The sequence below is a fragment of the Adiantum capillus-veneris genome, chromosome 1 (genome assembly GCF_014529385.1).
Source record: "Adiantum capillus-veneris isolate H3 chromosome 1, ASM1452938v2, whole genome shotgun sequence".
Taxonomy (NCBI): Eukaryota; Viridiplantae; Streptophyta; class Polypodiopsida; order Polypodiales; family Pteridaceae; genus Adiantum; species Adiantum capillus-veneris.
In genome coordinates, this window is record NC_140931.1 from 86,934,465 (window position 1) to 86,959,117 (window position 24,653).

The 24,653-nt window shown below is 38.2% G+C and overlaps 3 pseudogenes; all 3 read left to right on the top strand.

Annotated features, from left to right (window-relative positions):
• Positions 1-1,654: 1,654 nt before the first annotated feature.
• Positions 1,655-5,021, top strand: LOC147465119 (uncharacterized; annotated as a pseudogene).
• Positions 5,022-5,120: 99 nt separating this feature from the next.
• LOC147465120 (uncharacterized) lies at positions 5,121-12,593 on the top strand (annotated as a pseudogene).
• A 400-nt stretch (positions 12,594-12,993) lies between these two features.
• On the top strand, positions 12,994-14,520 carry LOC147465121 (uncharacterized; annotated as a pseudogene).
• Positions 14,521-24,653: the final 10,133 nt, after the last annotated feature.

Below are 24,653 nucleotides of genomic sequence, written 5' to 3' on the forward strand. Positions count from 1 at the left end.
AAGGGTTTATTTATGGATACAATTTACAATCTTAGTGTAGAAATTTGACTCGAGTCCAGCTCGCGCGCGCGCTTTCTCTTTGCAGCCTACCAGAGATTGGGAGTTGCTGAAAAACTGAGTGTTTGAGAATCAATTTTGCAGGTCAATAGTATGTTGCTTGGGAAGTTGGGAGTCAATTGCATCAATAGTATTTCTTGGGAAGTTGGGAGTCTCTCTCTCTCTCTCTCTCTCTCTCTCTCTCTCTCTCTCTCTCTCTCTCTCTCTCTCTCTCTTTTCCTCTCTCTCTCCTCTCTCTCTCTCCTCTCTCTCTCTCTCTCTCTCTCTCTCTCTCCCCCCCCCCCCCCCCCCTCCAGTACTGGCTAGCAATGGATTAGACATGCACCGAGGTAGCTTTTATTAGAGGCGGTAGCTTCACTCTTGGCGCAAAAGTCCGGGTGGCTTGAGGGCTTGCAGGACAGCATATTCTCTCTCTCTCTCTCCTCTCTCTCTCTCTCTCTCTCTCTCTCTCTCTCTCTCTCTCTCTCTCTCTCTCTCTTCTCTCTCTCTCTCTCTCTCTCTCTCTCTCTCTCACTCACACACACACACACACACACACACACACACATATCTGGCCTGCACCACTTGCTTACGTACTGTTGGCGGGTAGACTCACTCTCTCTCTCTCTATGGAGGCGCAGAAGTCCGGGCCGGCTTGAGGGCTTGCAAGAGAGCATGACTCTCTCTCTCTCTCTCTCTCTCTCACTCTCTCTCTCTCTCTCTCTCTCTCTCTCTCTCTCTCTCCTCTCTCTCTCTCTCTCTCTCTCTCTCTCTCTCTCATAAACACCCAGAGTCTCATTCGTTAGGCAGACGTTGCATGAGAATGCAACTCGAAAATGTGGTTTTGGTGCACCATTGACAAAGCTGGAGTTTCTTATGGGCCATAGATCGATTCTTTTGGAACATCAAAGCTGGAAATCTTCTTCTTCAGGCCACTAACTCAAATATACCTCCTAAGTATCCTCTCTTGCCGCTAGCTCAAGACCTGGACAATCGACAATGGAACAGCATAACATTGCAAGAAGGTAAGCGCCATATTCAATCATATTAGGCTAAATACTATACTTTCATGCATTTATTTTCATTAAATACAGACATTTCATATGAATGATAGGGGGTAACAAGCAAGATCTTAAGTGTTTTCAAATTCAAACTACATTAGAATCATTGAAAGGGAATTAATAATCCTTCCTTCACTACCAATTTTATGCATCAAATTCTTCTCTTTCATCCAATACTTTATGATTTTTAGATAGTCCATGGTATAAATATGACTTTTTGTCCTTGACTAGAGGAGAGATGTGAAGGCAATTTGTGTGTATAAGTATACAATTGTGTGGATGGAGAGAGAGAGCGAGAGAGAGAGAGAGAGATAGAGATAGAGAGAGAGAGAGAGAGTATTGATATTTCGCAATTGTATTTTATGTAGCAATGAAAGCATCACAAGCATCGCATTGTGGGATAACCGAAAAGTAGTAGCTCTTTTGTGGAGGAGTTTTATGTCACGAGTGAGTACTCCCAAGCGGTGTCATCAAGTGGCATCAACGGCAAAACACTCTTATATATGAAATCCGAAGGTTGGATAGAGCTTGGAATAACAATCTTTTCGCATCGCCAGATGCTTGTAGGATGGAGCAAGCATATCCTCAATGATAATCCTAGTTCACACACACATGCTCCAAGTATTAGGAGAGATCCTCGAGGATTATTCATCATCCAATCGACAATGAAGATCATGATCACCTACAAATGTTGCATGAGATCAAATATCTTCACGCCGATGCCATACCGATGATGCGCAAACGGGTTTTCTATCCATCTACCGTCTGTTGAGAGAGAAGGAGAGAGCACAGAAGTAGAACCCCAAAGTGTGTAGAATACACACATGAGATGATGTATATATAGAGGGGACCTGGGTGCCATATATAGAGAAGCCATATATTGAGTAGCTTCACATATAAGCTCAACACCCCCGCTCAAATAAGGGTCCCTAACTGTGGATGAAAAAACCCTTGGGGGATCAAGGGAAAAACCCACAGCTCTATATACACCCACCGTTATATTATAAAAATCATTGAATATACAAATGTTTACGAGGAGCTACATCACTCCTTTTACAATGAATGTTTTATGAGGAGTTACATTACTCCTATCAAATACAATAATGAATACAACGGTTCAATAAAGAGGTGTAAAAGCTATCGATTAGCTTGTAATCAAAAGTGTCTCCGTGAATCTGTTGTGTAGCTTGTCATCAATATTGCATCACCAAACATGTCTTCATGTTGTCATCAATATGGCATCACCAAACATATCTTCATAAATCTTTTATTGTCACCAAGTTTGTCTTCATAAAATCAATTCTTTGATCAATCCTACATAGATCATAGACTCCAAAAAAAAACATGTCATGAAAATTATTAGCATCGTTAATGAAATAATTACGTTCACAATGCCATAAGAGATGGTTCGCGACGCCACTCTTTTGATGATATATAGACGCACGACAACATATGGTACATAAAGTATAAACGGAAAAGTACAAAATGTGTGATTACGTGATACAAATGATATGTGTATATACTACATAAAACAACATTTATCAATGTAGTGATCAATGAATACCATCAAAGTATTAACAAAATATCATCATTATGTCAATAAAAATGAATAAATGATCATGGTTTCAACGAAAAGCATCATGATATCACCGAGAATACTCATTGTATCAACGAAACAACATCATGGCATCACCGAGAATAACCATGGTATCAACGAAATATCATCATGGCATCACCGAGAATAACCATGGTATCAACGAAACAACATCATGGTATCACCGAGAATAACCATGGTATCAACAAAACATCATCATGGTATCAATAAAAATCACCATGGAATCAACGAAATATCATCATGGAATCACCGAGAATAACCATGGTATCAACGAAATATCATCATGGCACCACCGAGAATAACCATGGTATCAATGACATATCATCATGGTATCAACGAAAATCACCATGACCAAAGTATTAACAAAACATTATCATGGTACCATCAAAATCACTATGGTATCAATGAGAAATTATCAATAAAATGACGTAAACTATATCTCTAAAAGAATAATTATACGAGAATCAATGAACGAGTATATCATATAACAAAAGATCATGTACCAACAGTAGCTCGATAGAATTTGGACGATCATCAACGGCTCGACTGAATCGGAACGATGTGTAACTGGCTTTTCTGCAAAGTTATAGACCACATCGATTCCAATCTCCATCGCGGGTAGTTTCTTCTGCAAAGTTGTAGAACACATCGATTCCGGTCTCTCACACGGGTAGTTTCTGCAAGATCGTTTTCAATAAGCAGAAAAATAAAAAACAAAAAACGGAAATTGCTTTTTAGGTATGTACGCAGTCCGCGAACGATAACTCAAAATCGGTGCAGAATTTGAAAACACTTTCTTCTGCAAAGTTGTAGAACACATCGATTCCGATCTGTCACTCAGGTAGTTTCTGCAAAATCGTTTTAAATAAGCAGAAAAATAAAAAACAGAAAGCAAAAATTGCTTTTCAGATATGTACGCAGTCCGCGAACGATAACTCAAAATCGGTGCAGAATTTGAAAACACTTCCTTTTGCAAAGTTGTAGACCACATCGATTCCGGTCTCTCTACCGGGTAGTTTCTGCAAAATCGTTTTCAATTAGAAGAAAAATCAAAAACAAAAAGCGGAAGTTGCTTTTTAGGTATGTACGCAGTCCGCGAACGATAACTCAAAATCGGTACAGAATTTGAAGAAACTTCTTTCTGCAAAGTTGTAGACCACATCCATTCCGGTCTCTCATGCAAGTAGTTTCTGCAAAATCGTTTCCAATTAGCAGAAAAATCAAAAACAAAACGCGGAAGCTGTTTTTCAGGTATGTACGCAGTCCGCGAACGATAACTCAAAATTGGTGCAAAATTTGAAGAAACTTCCCTCTGCAAAGTTGTAGACCACATCGATTCCGATCCCTCCCGCGGGTAGTTTCTGCAAAATCGATCTTGATCAGGAGAGAAATCGAAAACAAAAACGTACTGCTCTGATACCATGTTGAGAGAGAAGGAGAGAGCACAGAAGTAGAACCCCAAAGTGTGTAGAATACACACATGAGATGATGTATATATAGAGGGGACCTGGGTGCCATATATAGAGAAGCCATATATTGAGTAGCTATACATATAAGCTCAACAACGTCAGACATGAACATTCTCTTGTAGGAAAAGATTTCCTTAAAAAATATTGGGACAAACAACATTTTTCTTACAAGTTAGCATGAGAAAAATTAGAGGCTGGTTCAAAGAAGGTTTTGGGGATCTAGACAAGCATGCATTCACACAAATTAACTTGCGAAAAGATCCATTGATTTCAACTAATTTCATGGAATTCATCAAGGGAAAGATGCATGAGTTGAAAACTCTAGTGTTTGCAAAATATGTAAAGCTTGATTGGAGTGTCACATATGTGTATGAGAAGGTCTTCAAATGGAGGCATGCACAAAAAAACCCGAAAAAATGTTTGCGGTTGGGAAATGTAGAGAAAATTCCTCCTCTGCTTAGCCCACTTACTATACACCCAAGGAGACAACGGTGTTATCCCTCTCAAGATAGCTCCATGAAAGCACTCGAGGGCACCTCCATGCTCCAATTTATGAAGAGTGCTCTTCACTTTGAAGATCCTCCCAAGGTATGTAAGTACATGAGTTGCTTTTAATTTTGTTCTTAAACATCTTTAATGTGATCTCAATGTGTGTGTGTGTGTAAGTGTGTTTCTCAATGTTTCTTAGTTTGTGAGCTAACTTTTGATTATTTTCCTTCCATGCTATGTTGACAAAAGACCTTCACAAGATCCTCACACATTGTGCACGGTCATGCCACACAATCTTGTGGTCAAAGGCATCCTTTTGAAGAGCCTTATATGCATGAGGTAAAAAAGTAAAGAATATTTACAAAAAAACATTGTATTTTTATTTGGTAGCTTGACACTTTGATGCATACTTTGCTTGTTTAGCCAAAGCACACCACCTATGGCGATCCCATGAGCATATCCTCTTATGCTAATCACGTAGATGAAGATGGAGGAGACCCTTTTACGGAAACTTTTGTGCAAGATTGTTATATCCCTGAGCCATTGAATGGGATTGCTATACAATGGTAAGATATACATTATATGTTCTTTAAGATATGACTTTTTATTGTCCATTTTAAGTTTTGCACATGTCATATTTATCTCATGGTTATGCTCTCTTGGTACAAAGAATAAGGATTGTACCACCATATCTAGCGGAGGGGCTAGTTATTGCCATGATGATAGCACTACAAACATGGTAAGAGTAATTAATTACATGCTAATTTATAGTTGTTAGATTACCTTATTTGAGGTTCTTACTTTGTTCGTTTTTACTTCTTGTAAAATAGCATGAAAGAAGCCAAGTTTTTTGCATAGATATTGATTGTGATGACATGCAAGTGAAGGAGCACGTGGTTATGCTTGAGACACAAGGATCAAAACAAGAGGTGGAGACAATTGAATCATTACTACCTCAATTATGATACTCACTCCTTGTTTAAGCATGCCACTAGCTTCTAGCTTGTTTTTTGTTATGTTATAGGCAAAGACTCATGGAGACCATGTGAATGAAACATTGTTATGCAACTATGATGTGATTCCACCCAAACATGACAAGTTTGTGGGGCTAGGAGGATCAAATCCATTGGCGATTATTCACTCAAAGTGTATGTTACTTTCAAACTTATTTTTTTAAAGATGGATTTTATGACATGATCTTATCAATACATTTTAGGACAAGGAGATTCTCACTAAGTTCTATAGGATCCCGTTATACAATGGAAATATCCTTCAGGTGGAAGAAGCCACAATTGATAAGGTGAAGATTCCTAGTGAAGTGGTGAAAAGAAACAACAAACTTGCTAATTCTAAAGTGGAAGAGGCCACCATTACAAAGGGGGAAAAGCCAAGTGAATTGGTAAGTGGAGAACTCTTGTATAGATGACTTGAATAAATAAATATAAAATCTTTGACACATCGCCTAGTAAGTTCTCTAAACTCATACCGTGTTCATGGAAAATGTGCAGCATGAAGACTTAGATGCAACTACTTCCACCCATGTTTTTGTGGATTATGAGGAGGAAAATGTGTTGGAGTTAAATAAATCAAACCCAACGGTATGTAAAGGTTTTTCCTACTTAAGTGCCATTGGTTTTTTAATGCTTTTAGAATTGACATTTTGTGTGTTGCAGCTTTGTGAAAATCCTAATGCAAGGGATAAGGAGATAAAATTTGCAAGTATCAACAAGATGATGGTATGTATTTAGATTTGAGACCATGTGCCTATGTGTTCTCACATTAAAAAATGTGGTTTATGCTTGATATGCAAATGAAAAATATTAGGATTCCTAAAGACAAAAATATCAAGTCAATGAGCTCTTTCTAAAAAGTCTTGGTATCTCAAAAAAGGAAAGGGTATCCTATTGATTGCATGTTACACTATCTTAAAGTTATGTAATATGGCTTAAATGGGGTACATACTAAACAATCTTGCATTTTCTTTTAGGCCTTTGATGGCTTAATACATCAAAATGCCTCAAAGAAGAGGAAGGTAATGCCATACACTCTTTACACCGTTTGTAAAACGATGAAGTAGTTTACTTTCTTATTTGTGAAGCTGCCACTTACTCCATTGTTTGTTAATCTTTTGTAGGCCTTTGATAACCTAACCAACAACTTGTTAACTAGTCCTAAAACATATTTGGTGTGGTTTTCACCTTAAATCTTACATTGGTTAATTTGTAATGCTTATTGTAAGTCACTATCTAACAACTACTAAATGTGCATCTATTCTTACACAATTTTGGCAGAAAGTACATACATCAAGGTCCTCTAGGCCTATAAAGACTCCAGCAAGATTCATAGATACCTTATTAGAGAATGTAAGCAATTCTCAAGCAAGATTATCATTATTGATATGTTGCTTTGTCTTGTTCATAGAACTCTTGAATCTTTTATGCTAATAGGATCAAAGCCGCACAAGTTTGCTTAACAAGAAGACAATCAAGAAGAGTAAGATGGATACTTGCACCTTGAGCAAGGTATAAATATAGGTTTATAAGGTTTACGTGTCCATGAGTTGTTTGAAAAATCATGACTTCGTTTTCTCCTCTTTTATAAACTACTTTATTATTTACAGTTCCTTGCAACAACAAAGGAAATGAAAAATGAAGAATTGATACGCATTGCAATGAAGGCAATGGATCAACATGATGTAGATGAGATGTTCAGGAAGTTGTGGAAAGCCATCAAAGAGGCACGTACATCTAACAAGTCTTTCTTCAAAGAGTGCTTCGTGACTATGGATCAATCACTTCTTTTGCAATACTATGTAGCTTGGGTCCGCCATCATAGTACCTCTCTTAGTTGCCAATAAAAAAAATGAGACACTTTTGTTTTGATGGAATTTGACAAGTTGCTTCTTTTTCTATCCTTTGTGACAATGATTCAACGGTGATGCTATTTTGATTTCATACACATCTTTTCTTTAAATTTCAATTGCTTGAATTTCTACATGCCCTCTATTTTAGCATGCTATCTCTTTATAAATGTTTAAGGCCTAGAATTTCAATGATGGAGATTCGAGAATGTTATGCATTATGTAGTTTGTTTGTAAGGTTATATAGACAAGTAAAATCATTTATCCAAGGTACCACTTTTTATGCAACAGTAATGGAGAAGGTGAGTGTAAGCTTCTACCCATACATGATAGAGGTATGTATATATATATATATATATATATATATTATATATATATATATATATATATATATATATATATATATATATATATATATAATATATATATATATATATATATAATATATTATATATATATATATATATATATATATATATATATATAGCTAGATAGAAGTCTTTATCTAAGCTACTACTTTTTATGCAATTGTCATGGATAGGGTGAGTGTACGCTTCTAACCATAACATGATCGAGGTAAAATTTAAAATAGTTGTAAGCAATGCTTAGTTTTAAAGGACCACATGATTCTTCTAGTCTTTGATTTCTTGGTCTACGTGCATATCATCACGGACTCATGACAAATAAGTTCAAGCAAACATGAACAAAATTAATATGAAGTTTTTTATAATTTAGAGATTAATAATTGTCACATTCCAATCTTCAATTAAGTAGAGCTAGATGTTTTTCTAGTTTAACCTTAACGAATTTGTCCACAACAACGATTGGGTGCTCATCAAACACACTTAATGAGTAGTCTTGTTTTTGGCCTAGAAGGCCTTGGTGGGAGGGGTATAAGTGCAATTGTAGGAGAATCTCTAGTCCCTTGTGAAGTCGTGATGACAATCTTGGAGGCAATTATTTACCCTTGGATTGCAAGTAGATTGCAAGCTTTGAAACTTATGCCTCATCAACCTTTTGAAAAATTCAGGAATAGAATTCCCTAACTAGGGGAGGGTAAGAGGGAATATACAAAGCAAAGGGCTCTCTCTCTCTCTCTCTCTCTCTCTCTCTCTCTCTCTCTCTCAAATCATAAAGATGGGGAATTATATTATTTAGAGAGACTTTCTACAACCATAAGCGGCATAGAGGCCATCGAAGTGGAAGAACACAAAACTTGGGTTGTCCAACTATTCATGTGGTCCTTGTCAATCGTAATCTTGTTCCGATGGTAGCAACCCTAATTGGACTAATATTTGTAGATTTATTGATTACATAGTGTTGCCTCTTTCAAGCACAAACTAAAAGGTCCTATCAATTTTTCTTGTTTATCATAGATTATGCATGTGAGATAGTCGACATATTCTATTAGTTAATTGTTAGTCACAGTCTGCTTTTGAGGATCAAGTAAGGATTTAATACATAGGCAACAATAAAATAAGTATTGATTATGCAAAGGTCAAAGGAACCATTTAAAAAAGAAAAAATTTTGTGCTCATATTAAAACCTTAGTATAGAACTGAACAAGTGGCACAAGTGGTGCTTTTTTGAAGTTAAGAATTGCTAGACTCTAAATTTACACTAGCTAAGTTAAAAAGCATGTAGTTTTTAGAAAAAAATCCTTTTAATCTTGATTTATTAATGTGGAAAATTAAACCATCTTCAAATTAGGAAAATGAATCTATGTCTATGTGGGCACTTCCCACAAGGGAAAGTAAGTTTCACGTTTGCAAGGTGGGAAAAGTGGAGCTGATTGATTTCCCTTATGCTAGAAGTCAATTGTGTCAATTTTCCCACTTGGAGAAGTTACTATTCCCTTTTTTTTGTCCCATTGGGAAAACTCTGGCCTACTTTCCCATAAGGAGTTACATTATGGAGAAAATATTCCCATCAGTGAAGTTGTTCTTAGTCACATGGTTCTCACATTCAATTGGCAAGGACAACCTAGAGTCTCTATTCACACCAGCGATGCAAGCAAATCCATGCATAGACGATCAGATTATCAGACAAAACCAGGTCAAGGAAAATGAGCCAACAAAGTCAAAAAAAATTGTTCCATGCTAGACATAAGAGAGGGACATAGACATAAAGAGGGGATTCTTTTTATACATAAAAATCTGTTTTTAAGGACCATTGTGTTGGACGAGTTTACCAATAATGAGTGCAGTTAAAACTCCAAGTGTGGGAGTTTGGTTCTCTTGTGATTATTGCTATGCTTATGCTTTTTTCGTTGTGCTACCTGGTGTGGCTCTTGGATTGTTTTTTGGTATGGCTATACTATCAAAAATTTTGCAACTATGTGATGGGATATGGATTATTATTTATGATTAAATTTTTTATTATGGAATAAGTTATGGCAAGCGTGTAAGAGTAAAGACTATTTATAGCTTAATTGTCTTGGAAAGGATTGTTTTTGCATATCCAAGATGCTCATGTGCAATGTTTCTTATGGTAGCTTTGATACAAAACTAGGGCCACCTATGTTGCATATTCCATGGTCAGGATAGATGACCAGCTATGGCTATGCTTGATGAAGAATGTCGCATAAATCTTCTTTTTTGTTAGGCTCATCTACACTCCCTCTGCATGGCTAGTTTCTTTATGGTGGCCCCAGAGAGGCATGGCTCTTAAAGTAGTGTACTCGTTGTACAAGGTGAGAACTAGTCCTTGGAGAGATGCAGGTTGGGTGACAGGTTATTCCTGAATATTTGACTTAGAAGATGATTGAGTTATCTTGAGGAGTTACCACTAGTTACTCTACACTATCTTTCTATTTTGATCAATCAAGATCTAGTCACAAAACCTATATATAGGCCCCACTAATCCTTTTTTGAGACTCTCTAGTCTTGTGCCCTTGATCTTTCTATCTTTTAGAGCTTAGTGAGATTAAGAATACTTATCAATGGGCTTTGTGCTAGTTGTACTTTGAGATTAAATTTTCCAGAGCACTAATATCTAAACTTGAATGTATTTTAGTTGTTTCATTCCATGTCTATAGTCTCAAATCTTTAATTTTTGCTAAGTTCATTTGTTTATTTGATATGAAATCAAGTCATCGAAATTAATTTAAAACTATCATCTAGACATCTAAAGTCCTTCTACAAGGCTAGGTTCCTCAAAGGGAAGGCTACCATATGTGCTGGTCGGATAGAACAACCATTTAACCCAGTCAAGACCACCAATGCCATGATGAGAGTATGAGTTATCAATTGCTTTTTGTGTGGGAGTGTCTATTAATGTAAGGATGCTACCAAAGAGGAGTATCGTATGAGGTTGTGGGTTTGATGTGAAGTTCATATATGCTTTATGGTTAGTTTTGTTGAGTTGTTTCCACTTGTTTGACCTCCATATATACATCTACAAATGTATGCTTTTCTAACCCTAACCGTATGGTTGGTTTTGCAGAAAAAAGCTTTCTTTTTGCATCATAGTGTTAGCATGAGTTTCATATCAATGGAGCGATGTGCTATGATGATAACCTTTGTTATAGGGCTCAGTGTGATGCACTAATATGGGGTCAAAAACTATCTCTTGTGTGCCTTGTGTGCACATCCAAAAATAAGAAAAAATCTATTTTGCCCATAAGAAGGAATTACAAGATATGGTTGACAAAAGTGATGGGACTGTTTTGTGTCATGACTATGGTTATGTAATGAGGTTTTAATGTGCATGGAAGCTGAGAGGGCATGTGTGGATGTCTCATGTGCATATTTGTCATAACTATGGTTATGTAATGAGGTTTTAATGTGCATGGAACTTGAGAGGGCATGTGTGGATTTCTTTCGTACATATGTGTACCACTTTCCATCTTAACTCTAGTCTGGTATAACATGACACTTTTATGTCCTTGGACACTTTTCTGTCCTGTTAAGTGACCATTTTGCTTGAATTATTTGAAGACCATGAAAATGAATTTCTAGGTGCTATATATCCACAAAGTTGCCTTATGAGCTGAAAAAAACTTGACAATTTTTTTGGAATATCGATCTCACCGTTAATCTTACTCTTACACAACATTTTTGAACATGAATTGTGTGAAAAAACGTGTCCTTATTTTGACTTTTTTTCAAGTTTTTGCAACTATACCACTCTAACTTCGTGTTTGTGAGGTTTAGATTTCTACAGGATAAGCCTTCGTAGTTCTCAACATGTTTTGATGCTTCTAGGGAAAACTAGGTGCTAAAATTGAAACTTATGACAAAATTACAAGAAATGCAATTTTGATTGTGTAAGTGTCATTATAACAAAAAGCTAATCTTCCTTGAGTTCAAGGGACCTAATATGCTATATAGCATAGTATACGATGATAATTGAGTTTTTCGATTGCTGAAGAATACGAGACATTTTAGTGTAACAAGTGTAGCTTTTTCAATATTGCTAGTTTCTTAGACCAATTGTGTGTGTGTTTTAGGTGGTAACCATATTTAATCATATATACACTATAAATTTGGCTAGATATTGAGTAGTTTCTATGGGATTCTAGAGGTCATAATGCTAAACGCAGTTTTGTCATGTTTGCTGTATTTAGCACTTCATCATTGTCCCCAAGGTTCCACTTAGTAAGAGATCTATTATTCTTTTGACATTCTCAATGGCTCCTTTTGGATCCAAAGGCCCAAAGCAACTAAAAAAACATGTATGTAGTATCTGTATTGAGCGTGAATATAGAAAGTTTGATGATAGGTTCGCAGAATGGCAAAAATGCAGCTATTTTGTACTTACTTGTTTTGCCCCAAAAAGAAATAGTGAAACAAAAGTAACCATTAGTTTTTATCACCAACCCATTGAAGTTAACGGAGAATTTTATCTCAGATAAACTCAAAAAGATGACACATTTCATCCCAGCGACTTGCAAGTCAATCATATAAGAAGGGATGGCACAGATCTTCCTCAAGAATATCTATCACTATCATGAACTTCCAAATCACATCCAACTAAATCACCCAATGAAGAATCCGGTTGCCACAGAATTAGCACACATTTATAGAGCCAGCTTCACAAAGAATATGAAAGAGGATCAATAGAGATAAAAAAGAAGTGTAGACGAACAACAAGTGCAGCATTTCCACCATATGAGAGTGGAGATCGAGTGTGGTAGCTTCTTCGTCAGGATCTACATTCATCTCGTCGTCCCCATTCAACATAACTACCAAGCTAGTACTTAATGTCTCATCGTGATCACTTGAAGCACTCATATTTCAGTGCTTATATAACAGATGGTGCCTCTCACGGTAGAGTTGAGGTGAGCCTTCTTTAGTGCATGGAAAATTTGAGGTGGGGATGAAACTAATTTAGGCTAGGGCTTAAGTTTTGAAACACACCCAAATTGATATAAAGGAGTGTCTTGTCTCCGTGAGCGATCACTTGCAGTAGACTAGATCTCGCAATCACTCAATTTTGGCGTTTACTAGACTACACTACATAATGGCGGATGTCACGAAAGATGATCAACAGGAGGAGAAGAATGTTGCTCGTCTGCCAATATTGTCTTCCAATATTTGGCATGTCCTTCCGCAGGAATTGGTGGAGCGCTGCCTCACCACAGTGCCCGCCAGGGATCTGGTCCGGTTGAGTGCCACGTGCCCCTCCTGGCACGAAGCCATCCTCTCTCCCAAAATCTTGGCACTGTCCGCTCCTGGCACGAAGTCTCTTGGAGGAAGCAGCTGCATGCCCAATCTCATTCAATCTCGTAAGCTCTGCTCTCTCTGCTTTCTCTCTCTCTCTCTCTCTCTCTCTCTCTCTCTCCGTAATTTGATGCGTTTCCTGAGTCAATTAGCTCTGATAGAATGATCTGCAGCGCTGATGGCGCTGACGCAGAGCAGCTTCCCTGGTTTCTCTGCGGAAAAATGCCGGAAAATAAAGCTGCACTTGGCCTGGCCAGCAGGCAGTGCGAGTGGGTGGCCTTCGACCCAAAAACCGACGCATGGAACTGGATTCCTGCGCCGGCAAAAAATTGTTGGAGTTTAATACGCCGCTAATATCGCCAGTGGCCAGTGGCAAGGGAGGCATAGTGTGCTGGGAGTTCTTCAAGGGCCACAGGAATATTGTTGGAGTTTAATAGGCCCCTAATATCGCCAGTGGCCGGTGGCAAGGGAGGCATAGTGTGCTGGGAGTTCTTCAAGGGCCACAGGAATATTGTGAGCGTATGGGACGCTGGTGATCAGCAAGCCCTTGACTCCCTTCTCCCGCCTTTTGAACGATGCCTTTCCACCAGATCAGAAGGCCGCATTCAGTGGAGGATGGAGGATGGCGCACATGTAGCAGAGAGCAGGTGATGGAGGCATAGTACAGACCTGCCTGATTCTGGTTCTTGCGTCGGCAAGAGCAGTGCGAGTGGAGACTTATGACCTCAGAACGCAGACACGGCGAGAAGAGCTGTATATCGGCAACCTGTTCGACAACGGCAGCGAGAATTTTGACAGCTTCTACTACAAGCACGACACTAGTACAATAAGTTCAGGGCCTCGTATCGCTTTCTTCAGGCGGAATAGCCCTCGATTTGATCACCACTTATGGTCAAGGATATCCATGCCGCACAATTATAACGCAGGCCAGCGGCGCACCCCGCAGCACCTCCGCTTCCACATGGTGCAGCTTGGTGAGCACCTTCTCGTCGTGGCTCTAGAGCGCCTTGAATATACTGATTCCACCTTCCTACGCGTCCACGTCTTTCAGTTTGACTTTGCCACCCAAGATTGGATGGCGCTAGAGGGGGCTGCTTTTGACATCAGGCTTCGAACGCTCCCACGGAACTCCTTCTGCATCGCAAGCTGCAGCCAGGTGCTTCTGCTGGCGGGTGCTTCTTTGTATCTCTACGATTACACAAAACATGTATGGCGCATCATTCCGCCTTGTACAGGGCCGGGCTCCTCAAAAAGAAGGGTGGACATTGCCTATTTAGGCTGTGCTTTCAATGCTAGCTTCGACGGAAACCTCACCCTTGAAAGCTGATACTTACACACATTTTGATCCTCATCTGAAGTTGGTTTTTGGTCTTCCCACAACTTTTACTTTGACATTTTGGGCTTGGCTAGTATTATCTTTTACGTCGACCTTCTGGACTTGAACATAAATTATTTTTGTTTGAGAAAATAAATTATTAAAACAATGATGAAATTATGTAACGAAATGGTTTTAAATCATTTGTTTTTTTTAAGTAAATTTTTTTTTCAAACTTAAGTGATAATTAAGATTCATGTGTGGTGTATATGCACCAAACGTACGTGACTTCTTTTTAAACCCTAATCATGTTTTAGTTGTTTTTAGACATTATACTCTTTGGAAGGCTGTCATATGTATTGATAGGACAGAGCAGTTCACTTAATGAAGTCAAGACCTTGTTTGGATATCATGATAATTGAAGTTAAACCACCACTAGAGTATGAGTTATCAAGTGCTTTTGGTGTGGGAGTGCCTACTCGTGTAAGGGTGCTACCAAAGAGCAGTACCGTATGGGATTGCGGGTTTGATATAAAGTTTATATATGCTTTATGATTAGTTTCGGTGAGTTGTTTCCACCAATTTGACCTTATGTGAAGATGTATGCTTTTCTAACTTGAATGTGTGGTTAACTTTGCATATAAAGGCTTCTTTTTTCACCATAGTGTTAGCACGAGGTTCATATCAATGGAGTGATGCATGTGCTATGATGATAACCTATGTTACAGGGTTGAGCTTGATGCATTGACATGGGTCAAACACTATCTCTTGTGTGTACGGTGCATGCATCCAAAAAAAAAATTAAAAGTTCTTTTATCCATAAGGATGAAATTAGGGTATATGGCTGGCCAAAGCGATCATGGGGTTGTTTTGTGTCATTATTATGGTTATGTAATGAGGTTATAATGTGCATATGGTTGGCCAAAAAAGTGATGGGACTGTTTTGTGTCATGATTATAGTTATGTAATGAGGTTATAATGTGCATGGAATCTCAGAGAGAATGTGTGGATGTCTCATGTGCGTATGTGTACTGTTTTTCATCCTTTTAAGTTTAAAAAAACTAGCTCTATGCAGAAGGAGGAAGATGTACAATTGTGGTATGTTGTTCACATGTAGTTCAAATATTTTAAGTTGGTGATTTGAGATTATGTTTACTTGCTAGTCAAATTTTTTTTATACATTAAAACAATTTGTTTTTAAGGACCATGTGTATTGGATGAGTTTGCCAACAATGAGTGCAATTAAAACTCCAAGTGTGGCACTTGGGTTCATTGATGATTATAGCTTATAATCAAGGACTGAGATTTCCCTTGTAATTATTGATACGCTTATGTTTTTTTTGTTGTATTAGCTAGTGTGGCTCTTGGATTATTTTTTTGGTATGTTTGTTCTATCAATTTTCTTGCAACCATTGGTGTGCTAAAGTGGTTTGCAAAATGGTTATGTATCACGTAAAGAGGGGTGGAGTCCTCACCCATGTCATGGGTAACGGATTATGATTTATGATTGAATTTTGGATTATGGATGGTTTATGGCAAGCATTTTGAAACATGCGTTGATACGCCTAACAAATTTTGGCCCCACTAAAATTTTTCCTTATATCAAATGCTTGAAATGGTCTGTGAGACTTGATCAACACTTAGAGACTCCATCCCGCTACATTATTAGGAAAGAAGGTGCATGTGTCAATCCTCCTAGAGACTCATATTCTTCACCTATGGAATATGTCTCCCATAGTGATGTTCAATATGTGAAGGTGGCATTCATCATAAACCTTGCTCCAAATTGGCTACATCAATCTCCTTGATTTGGAAGCCCAGATTTTGCAGCCTTATATACAGTAAGAGCAACATGTGGCAATTCAAAAAAACGATTGCTAACCTTGTAGCTATATAATCTTTGATAGAAAATCAATTAAAAGAAATTTAATGCCTGTAGTTGTTAACATATGAAAAGGGAAGCTTGACAGAGGAGGTACTACGTACACTAACCCCTAGAATCCTTTCCTCAAACATGACCTTGTCATCTACCTAAAGAGATAAGTGGGTGAAAGTTCATTCAAAGCATATTTAACACTAGAATGGTAACCTAACAGGACATAAAAGTGTCCTTTCAAGGTTTTGGGAAAAAATTCCAAAAACATAGTAGATCCACTCATTTTGAAAAATCCTTTCATGAGCTTATAGTTCAATAACTACTACATACGGAAAAAATGAGAAACTTGTAATTTTTCTCATCCCTCGGTCACTACAAGCCTCCAAAGTTGATGGACCAGTGCATTTTGCCCAAAACAACAATTTCTTACGGTTGATTGCATATAAATAAGAGTGGAGATTTTTGTAGGACATGAGATAAAATGCCACGTTAACTTCAATGGGTTAGTGATCAAAACATATGGTTTCTTTTACCTCACTAATTTTTTTTGGGGCAAAAAAAATAGGTACAAAAAAGTTGCATTTTTGCCATTCTGCGGACCTATCATCAAAGTTTCTATAGTCACACTCAATACAGATACTATATAAATGTTTTCTTACTTCCCTTTGGGCCTCTGGATTCAAAAGGAGCCATGGAGCATGTCAAAAGGATAATGGATCTCTTACAATTGGAACCTTGGGGGCAATGATAGAGTGCTAAATACAGCAAACATGAAAAAACTGGGTTTAGCATTATGACCTCTAGAAACCCATAGAAACTACTCAATATCTAGCCAAGTTTGTAGTCTATGATTAGATATGGTCACTACCTACAAAATACACACAATCGGTCTAAGAAACTAGCAATATTGAGAAAGTTATACTTGCTACTCTAAAATGTATCGTATTCTTCAGCAATCAAAAAACTCAACCATCATCATATACTATGCTATATAGCATATTAGGTCCCCCAAAACTCAAGGAAGATTAGCTTTATGTTATACATTACAGTTACACAATCAAAATTGAATTTGGATATCAAGAAAGCCACCAAAAAAATCATAAAAGTGCTCATTTTGGCCAAAAAACAGGATTATGCAATTCTTGTAAATTGGTCATAACTTTCAATTTTAACACTTAGCTCTCCCTACAAGCATCAAAACATGTTGAGAATTATGAAGGCCTAACCTCTAGCCATCTAAACCTCACAAACATGAAGTTTAGAGTGGTATAGTTGACAAAAATTGAAAAAAAGCCAAAAATAGGACCCATTTTTTCACACAGTTTAGGTTCAAAAATGTCGTGCAAGAGTAAGGTTAATGGTGAGATGGATACTGAAAAACAAATGCTAAGTTTTTTTCAGCTCATAAGGCAACTTTGTGGATATATAGCACCTAGAAATTCATTTTCATACTCTTCAAATAATTCAAGAAAAATGGTCACTTAACAGGACACAAAAGTGTCCAAGGACATAAAAGTGTCTTGTTACCATTCTAGTGTTAAAAATGAAATAAAATTAAATTGATTAAATTGAATACTTATTATGATGAGGAAAAGTATCATACACTCACCTCAAGGAAAAAGGGCATTAGAAAACAAAAAAGGTAAAGGTGCATCACCAAAATCCCTACCTCTATTAATCTAGTCAATTCCTTGACCTGTTAACCAATCACTAAAAGTATGGATTAGTGAATATAAACAATACATCTAAACTAATGGCATGGATTGAAAACCTTGGTCTTCTTAGCTAGGAGTTCAATATACGTCAGTTTGAGAACTACCTTTCGGAGTGAAATCTAATTCACCAGCTTAATCTTACACAAGCTATACTTTATCTATAGGCACAACAATTCATGTAGAAAGTACTATGATATACTTAAGTTGGAATCGTATTCACTTCATTATAAGTGAGACTTGTATAGTTAGGATTATTAAAATTTTCCCCTTGTTCCTACAAGTAAAGACCATCTAATGCTGACTCAGATCATCGTCCTCTTGGTCTTCATCTTGGCTTAATTGGAGATGCTCCATTATTGCTTGATTTTCTAAAGCACTTGTTTATTTGGTCGCGCTATCTTCCAGGTCCTCTTTCATGTTTACAACCGGATCTTGTAGGTCCGCATGGTTTAGGGATAGATTTCCTTCCAAGTTTGTGATATCTACCAGAGACTAGTGGATGTAATTATCCAAAATGGACTACTTCATTACATTGTGGGCCTCCTTTAAACTATCAACAATTGGTTGCTTCTGGTCTAACATAGACTAGTACTCTTTCAGATTTTTCCCTAGGTTCCATTTCTCAACCTTCTCATTGGAGTTAAAATTATCCAGTTCTTTAGTTTTCTGCTCCAGTCCTTTGATGGCTTTCTCTATTTTCTATTAACTACTTACTCACTATCAAAACCTTGTCATGTGTGATTAATTCAAAATTCCACTATAATTCTAAATTTTGAGTTTCTTGAGTCCAACCATTGTCTGAGTTGCCGATGTCGATCAAAAGTCACCTTGCTAGCCTACGCTTCCAATCATTTGGCCCACTGGATTGACAATTTTATTCCATCCTGTTTGGATTGTGGCTATGCATCCATTGGTAATGGTATCCACATTTATACTCTTACTTTCATATTTGACTACATGGGAATTGTATGGTATTTGTAGTTGGTGTGTGGTATTGATGAGTTGAAACTTGATGGAACTTGAGCTATGAGCTAAGTATGATGGGATAAAGGCATTGGAAGTGAAAAATTCTAAATATATCCCACTAGGTGTTGCTTTTGTAAGGCCTCAAGTCTGTAAGGTAATCTTTGAATTGTTGTTGTAGTGGCGATTGTGGATTTTTGTTTCAATGTGGTAGTTTTCAATTTTGTGTCTTCTTAGATTCATTTATTTCTTGGCGTACATCGATGGTTGTCTTCAGGGTTCCCTGATAGTGGTACTATGGCCGTGCATTCTAGTTTCCCTCCTACCAGTTTAATGGTTCATTGTGCCTTCTTTTCTTTGGATTATTTGCTTTGGCGATGAGCTAGTCTCAATATTCTTTTGATAGTTTTTTTTCCTTGTGGTATTTTCAAAATCTCCTTGCCTGGTCCACTCTCTTTTCATGTTACATGTCTTCTTGCCCTTCTAATTTGGCTACATCCAATGTTTGATCTCATGTTCTATTGGGCTTTCGTGCCAGAAGTTTGGGATGCCCTGGCTTGCAAGTCATCTAGTAGAAAACTTGCCAAACATACGAGGATTTAAACATGTGTTGGGATTTTACCTTGGCTCTCTAAACACCACACTAGAGCTAAAAATAGTGTGCTTAGGTTAATTGGACACTTATTGTCCAAAGCTATCACAAGAAGCATGGTGAACAGTTCCTTAGACACATACATAGGGTTGATAGTTTTCAGATTGATGGCCTCAGCTAAAAATTCATAGGTTGTTTTTTGTTCCAGAGTCATGTCTAGTGATGTTGGCTTGCACATTCTCTCACAAATGTCGCATGTCTTCCAAAAATCTCAAACTTTTGATATCATAGTCTACCACCATGAATTTTCTTGTAGTAGAGAAGTGTCCACTCAAACTTCTAGTGTGTGCTTTAGTAATTACTTGCATCTTGCCTTGCATTAGTATACACCTTCTCAGAACTCCATCAATACTTAGTAAGATTCTAGTTCAGAATTCTTTGAATGAGAGCCTTTTTACTAGGCTGTGTGCTTTAGTAATTACTTGCATCTTGCCTTGAATTTATACACACCTTCTCCAAACTTCAACAACACCTAGTTGATACAAATATCCTATTATGATAGTAAAATTTAGACTTCTAAGAATGAGAGATTTCTTACTCGATTGTCACCTGTCCTTTGGTATACACCCATATTGTAGGAATTTATACACGTTGGTGCAATCAAACATGGTCGAAGCTAGGAGCAGGCACAGACAATGCTATGTTTGTTTACAAGTGCATGCTAGAGTGCTAAAGTAGGTGTGGAGGTCCTAGGTAGGCAAGTGGTTGCTGGAATGTATGCTTGAGGTGTATTTTTAGGCCATAAAGGCTCCATGATCGGCTAAAAAGATTGGTAGATCAAGGTGTTCAAAGTAGTGGAGTCATGTGGTAAGATATAGTGCTCAAGGTGCTCTACAAATCGGTCAAGACTACTCCTCAATTGGAGCTATAGGGTGGAAGTTATTGGAATTTGAATGTGGAGTGCCTTGCAGATCTTGGACGGGATGGATAGGTGCAGATGGGTGGTCAGAGAAAAGGTGAGTGTATAGATATGGAGTGTTAAGTTTATGGAGCATGTGTATCTTTTGAGATTGACAATTGGAGTCTAGATGCTTGAGATATGGCCAATTGAATTTTTTTCAAGGGCTAGGTCAGTGCCAGTTTGACTGCCTCGGTAGGCATGCCATCTAGAACTTTTTTGGGCTTACCAAAGTTCTCAAGAGAAGTATGTAGTGTGTGGAGCTAGCTAGAATTGATGGGTTGTCGATCTAAGTTGTAAGTATAGAGTTATGGCCGATTGAAGTTTGTGGATGGTGGCAATACTGGAGAGTCGGATGGTTTTTCACATTTTTTGGATGTGTTCTTCAAGGCCACAGAGACATTGAATGGTGGAGGAGAGATGGTGGGCTATCGATGGAATCTTATAGCATGTGCATTGGATTTTGGGGCCAAAAACCATGAGCCCCTCAATTGGCAAAGAAGAAGACAAATTTTAAAAGTTATTGTGAAATTTTTCTAACCCCAAAGGGGTTCTTCCACCGTGTGCGGCCACGTGGCAGTGAATAGGCCCATATGTGATGGGGATATCCTTGGATCCATGTTATAAATCTTGGGGCAAGGCCCTATCATCATCAAGAAAATGGAAAGAGAGAGGCTCTCGTGAAGCTCTCCCCCCCCACCCCATGCTTGCGGCCCTGTGCAACGCTCATGGCAGTGTTGGGTGGTTTTTGAGTGCACGATAGTGGTGTTGGTTGATGGTGAGTGCTCCCAAGCATTGGTCGACCATTTTGGCAACAATGATGTGGCAATGTGGCACCTTTAGCGGCTATTCTCACTTGACGGGTCCCCGAGGAGCCCGCTTTTAGAATTGAAAGCAAAACACTCTCCCCCCCCCCCCCCCCCCCCCCCCTCAAACTAGCAATCTCGCTAGTGCTTGGGTGAGGGAGAGTGAGTTCAAGGAGGAAGTTCTTGAGAGAGAGAGAGAGAGAGAGAGAGAGGGGGGGGGGGGGGGGGGGGGGGGGGGGGGGAATGGAACCTTGTGAATCACAAGGGGCACTAGCGATGTTGCTAGTGCTCCTGGCTCTAAAAAGGGAGAAAGGGGAATTCGTGAAGTTGAAAGGCACTGCCCTCTCCAAAAGATGCCAAATTGGGCCGCCAAAGAGCCACCAAGTGGACCAATGGAAGAGCAGATGCTAAAAGTGTAATATCACCTCTACAACATGGGGTTTTCTAATCATTTTTGGGCTTTTTGGGATCCATTAAAGCATGAACGAGGGTTTTGAGATAGAGATCTGTGCTTGTCAAGCCCATGAGGGTTTTTTTCTTGAAACTAGTCATAGCTCTGGCATTGGAAATGTTGTAAATGTTCTTTTGAAGCGATATCAAGCCCATTGTCACCCCATTTGATATTGTTTTTCCCTTCCCCATTTCTCCTTCTCTTGCTCTTGTTGTGTCTTGCAATGTTGTCAGTGTGGATGTGTGTGTCCCCCCATAGCAGCGGTGTATGTGTAAAGAGAGTGAGATAGAATGGGTGGGTGTGCATGTGTTGTTTGGTGATCTTGTCAGGTGTGTGAGTATTGGGTGGAGTGCAGACGTGGTTCTGTTAGTGTAAGTTGTAAGTTTTGAAGGAGTTTCTTTTATAGGATAGGGGTGTTGTGAATACCCCGATCTATACAGAGTCCATTGTGTTGTGTTTCATGTGTGTTCCCCATTCCCCCTCTCCATCTTCTGGTGCCCCCATGGAGGAGCACACTAGATTGACAAGAAGCATAGTTTTTTGCATTGGTAAGCATGTCGACGTGAAGCTATGGACCAATTTTCACTGATGAAGAGAATTCACACAAGTAAATTGAAGATTCTGAGTTGTACATGCTATCATTGTGTATGCCTAATGAGGATAAGAAGATGCAAACTTTTCCATTGGTGATGCACGGTAAAGCGAAGGTGTGGTGTGAAGCTTTGGAAGGCAAGATCAAGGCATGCGTGGTCGGTTGTACGGCATACTTTTTTCATGTTTTCCATAAGAGGGTGTCCCAATTGAGGTGAATGTGAAGCTGTAGGCTCTTAACACTAGAATGGTAACCTAACAGGACATAAAAGTGTCCTTTCAGGGTTATGGGAAAAATTTCCAAAACCATAGTAGATCCACTCATTTTGAAAAATCCTTTCATGATCTTATAGTTCAGTAACTACTACATATGGAAAAAATAAGAAACTTGTAATTTTTCTCATCACTTGGTCACTACAAGCCTCCAATGTTGATGGAACAATGCATTTTGCCCAAAACAGCAATTTTTTACGGTTGATTGTATATAAATAAGAGTGGGGATTTTTGTAGGACATGATATAAAATACCCCGTTAACTTCAATGGGTTGGTGACCAAAACATATGGTTCCTTTTACCTCACTATTTGTTTTTGGGCAAAAAAAATAGGTACAAAAAAGTTGCATTTTTGCCATTCTACGGACCTATCATCAAAGTTTCTATAGTCACGCTCAATACAGATACTATATACATGTTTTCTTGGTTCCCTTTGGGCCTTTGGATTCAAAAGGAGCCATGGAGCATGTCAAAAGGATAATGGATCTCTTAGAATTGGAACCTTGGGGGCAATGATAAAGTGCTAAATACAGCAAACATGAAAATACTGGGTTTAGCATTATGACCTCTAGAAACCCATAGAAACTACTCAATATCTAGCCAAGTTTGTAGTCTATGATTAGATATGGTTACTACCTACAAAATACACACAATTGGACTAAGAAACTAGCAATATTGAGAAAGTTATACTTGCTACTATAAAATGTATCATATTCTTCAACAATAAAAAACCTCAACCATCATCATATACTATGCTATATAGCATGTTAGGTCCCCCAAAACTCAAGAAAGATTAGCTTTATGTTATACGTTACACGTACACAATCAAAATTGAATTTGGATATCAAGAAAGCCACCAAAAAAATCATAAAAGTGCTAATTTTGGCCAAAAAAACAGGATTATGCAATTCTTGTAAATTGGTCATAACTTTCAATTTTGACACTTAGCTCTCCGGATCCCTACAAGCATCAAAACCTGTTGAGAACTATGAAGGCCTAACCTCTAGCCATGTAAACCTCACAAACATGAAGTTTAGAGTTGCATAGTTGCCAAAAATTGAAAAAAAGCCAAAAACAGGACCCGTTTTTTCACACAGTTTAGGTTCAAAAATGTTGTGCAAGAGTAAGGTTAATGGTGAGATCGATACTCGAAAAAAAATGCTAAGTTTTTTTCAACTCCTAAGGCAACTTTGTGGATATATAGCACCTAGAAATTCATTTTCATACTCTTCAAATAATTCAAGCAAAATGGTCACTTAACAGGACACAAAAGTGTCCAAGGACATAAAAAAGTGTCATGTTACCGTTCTAGTGTTAATTAAGATGTAAGTGAGGATTTCAATCTATTTTTTGATTTTGTTAAAGCATGTTGGACACAATTATCGGGAACTATGCAGTTGGCTAATGGTGAGTACTTCAAGGTGGATAAGTTCATGGCATTCTTGCATCCCAAAGTGCCAGAGAAGGTTGACTTTGAAAGCCCAAAAAACTACAAGGGCGTAGAGGTGATTGTACGAACTAAGACTAGGAATATTAAGAAGAAAATTGAGCAAGGCATGTTGGGCTACAAGGTGGTGGTTCTACTCAACCACAGAGTCCTTAAGATGTTGTCTAGGATGAGAATCATGGGAATCAAGGTATGGGAGCTATTCCACAGCATTGGGAGCCCAGGATTTGTCTGAGAAAATGCGAGAATTGCTATTAACTCTGATGAAGAGGGGACAACCAAGAGGATCAATAAGATTTTGGATGTAGGTATCATCTATCATATGAACGAGTCGGAGTGGGTTTCACATGTGGTCATCACTCCAAAGAAGAATGGGAAGTAGAGAGTGTGCATCAACTACAATCTGTTCAATGCTACTACGAAGTGGGATCACTACTCTTTACCATTATAGGATGAAATCCTAAACCAAGTAG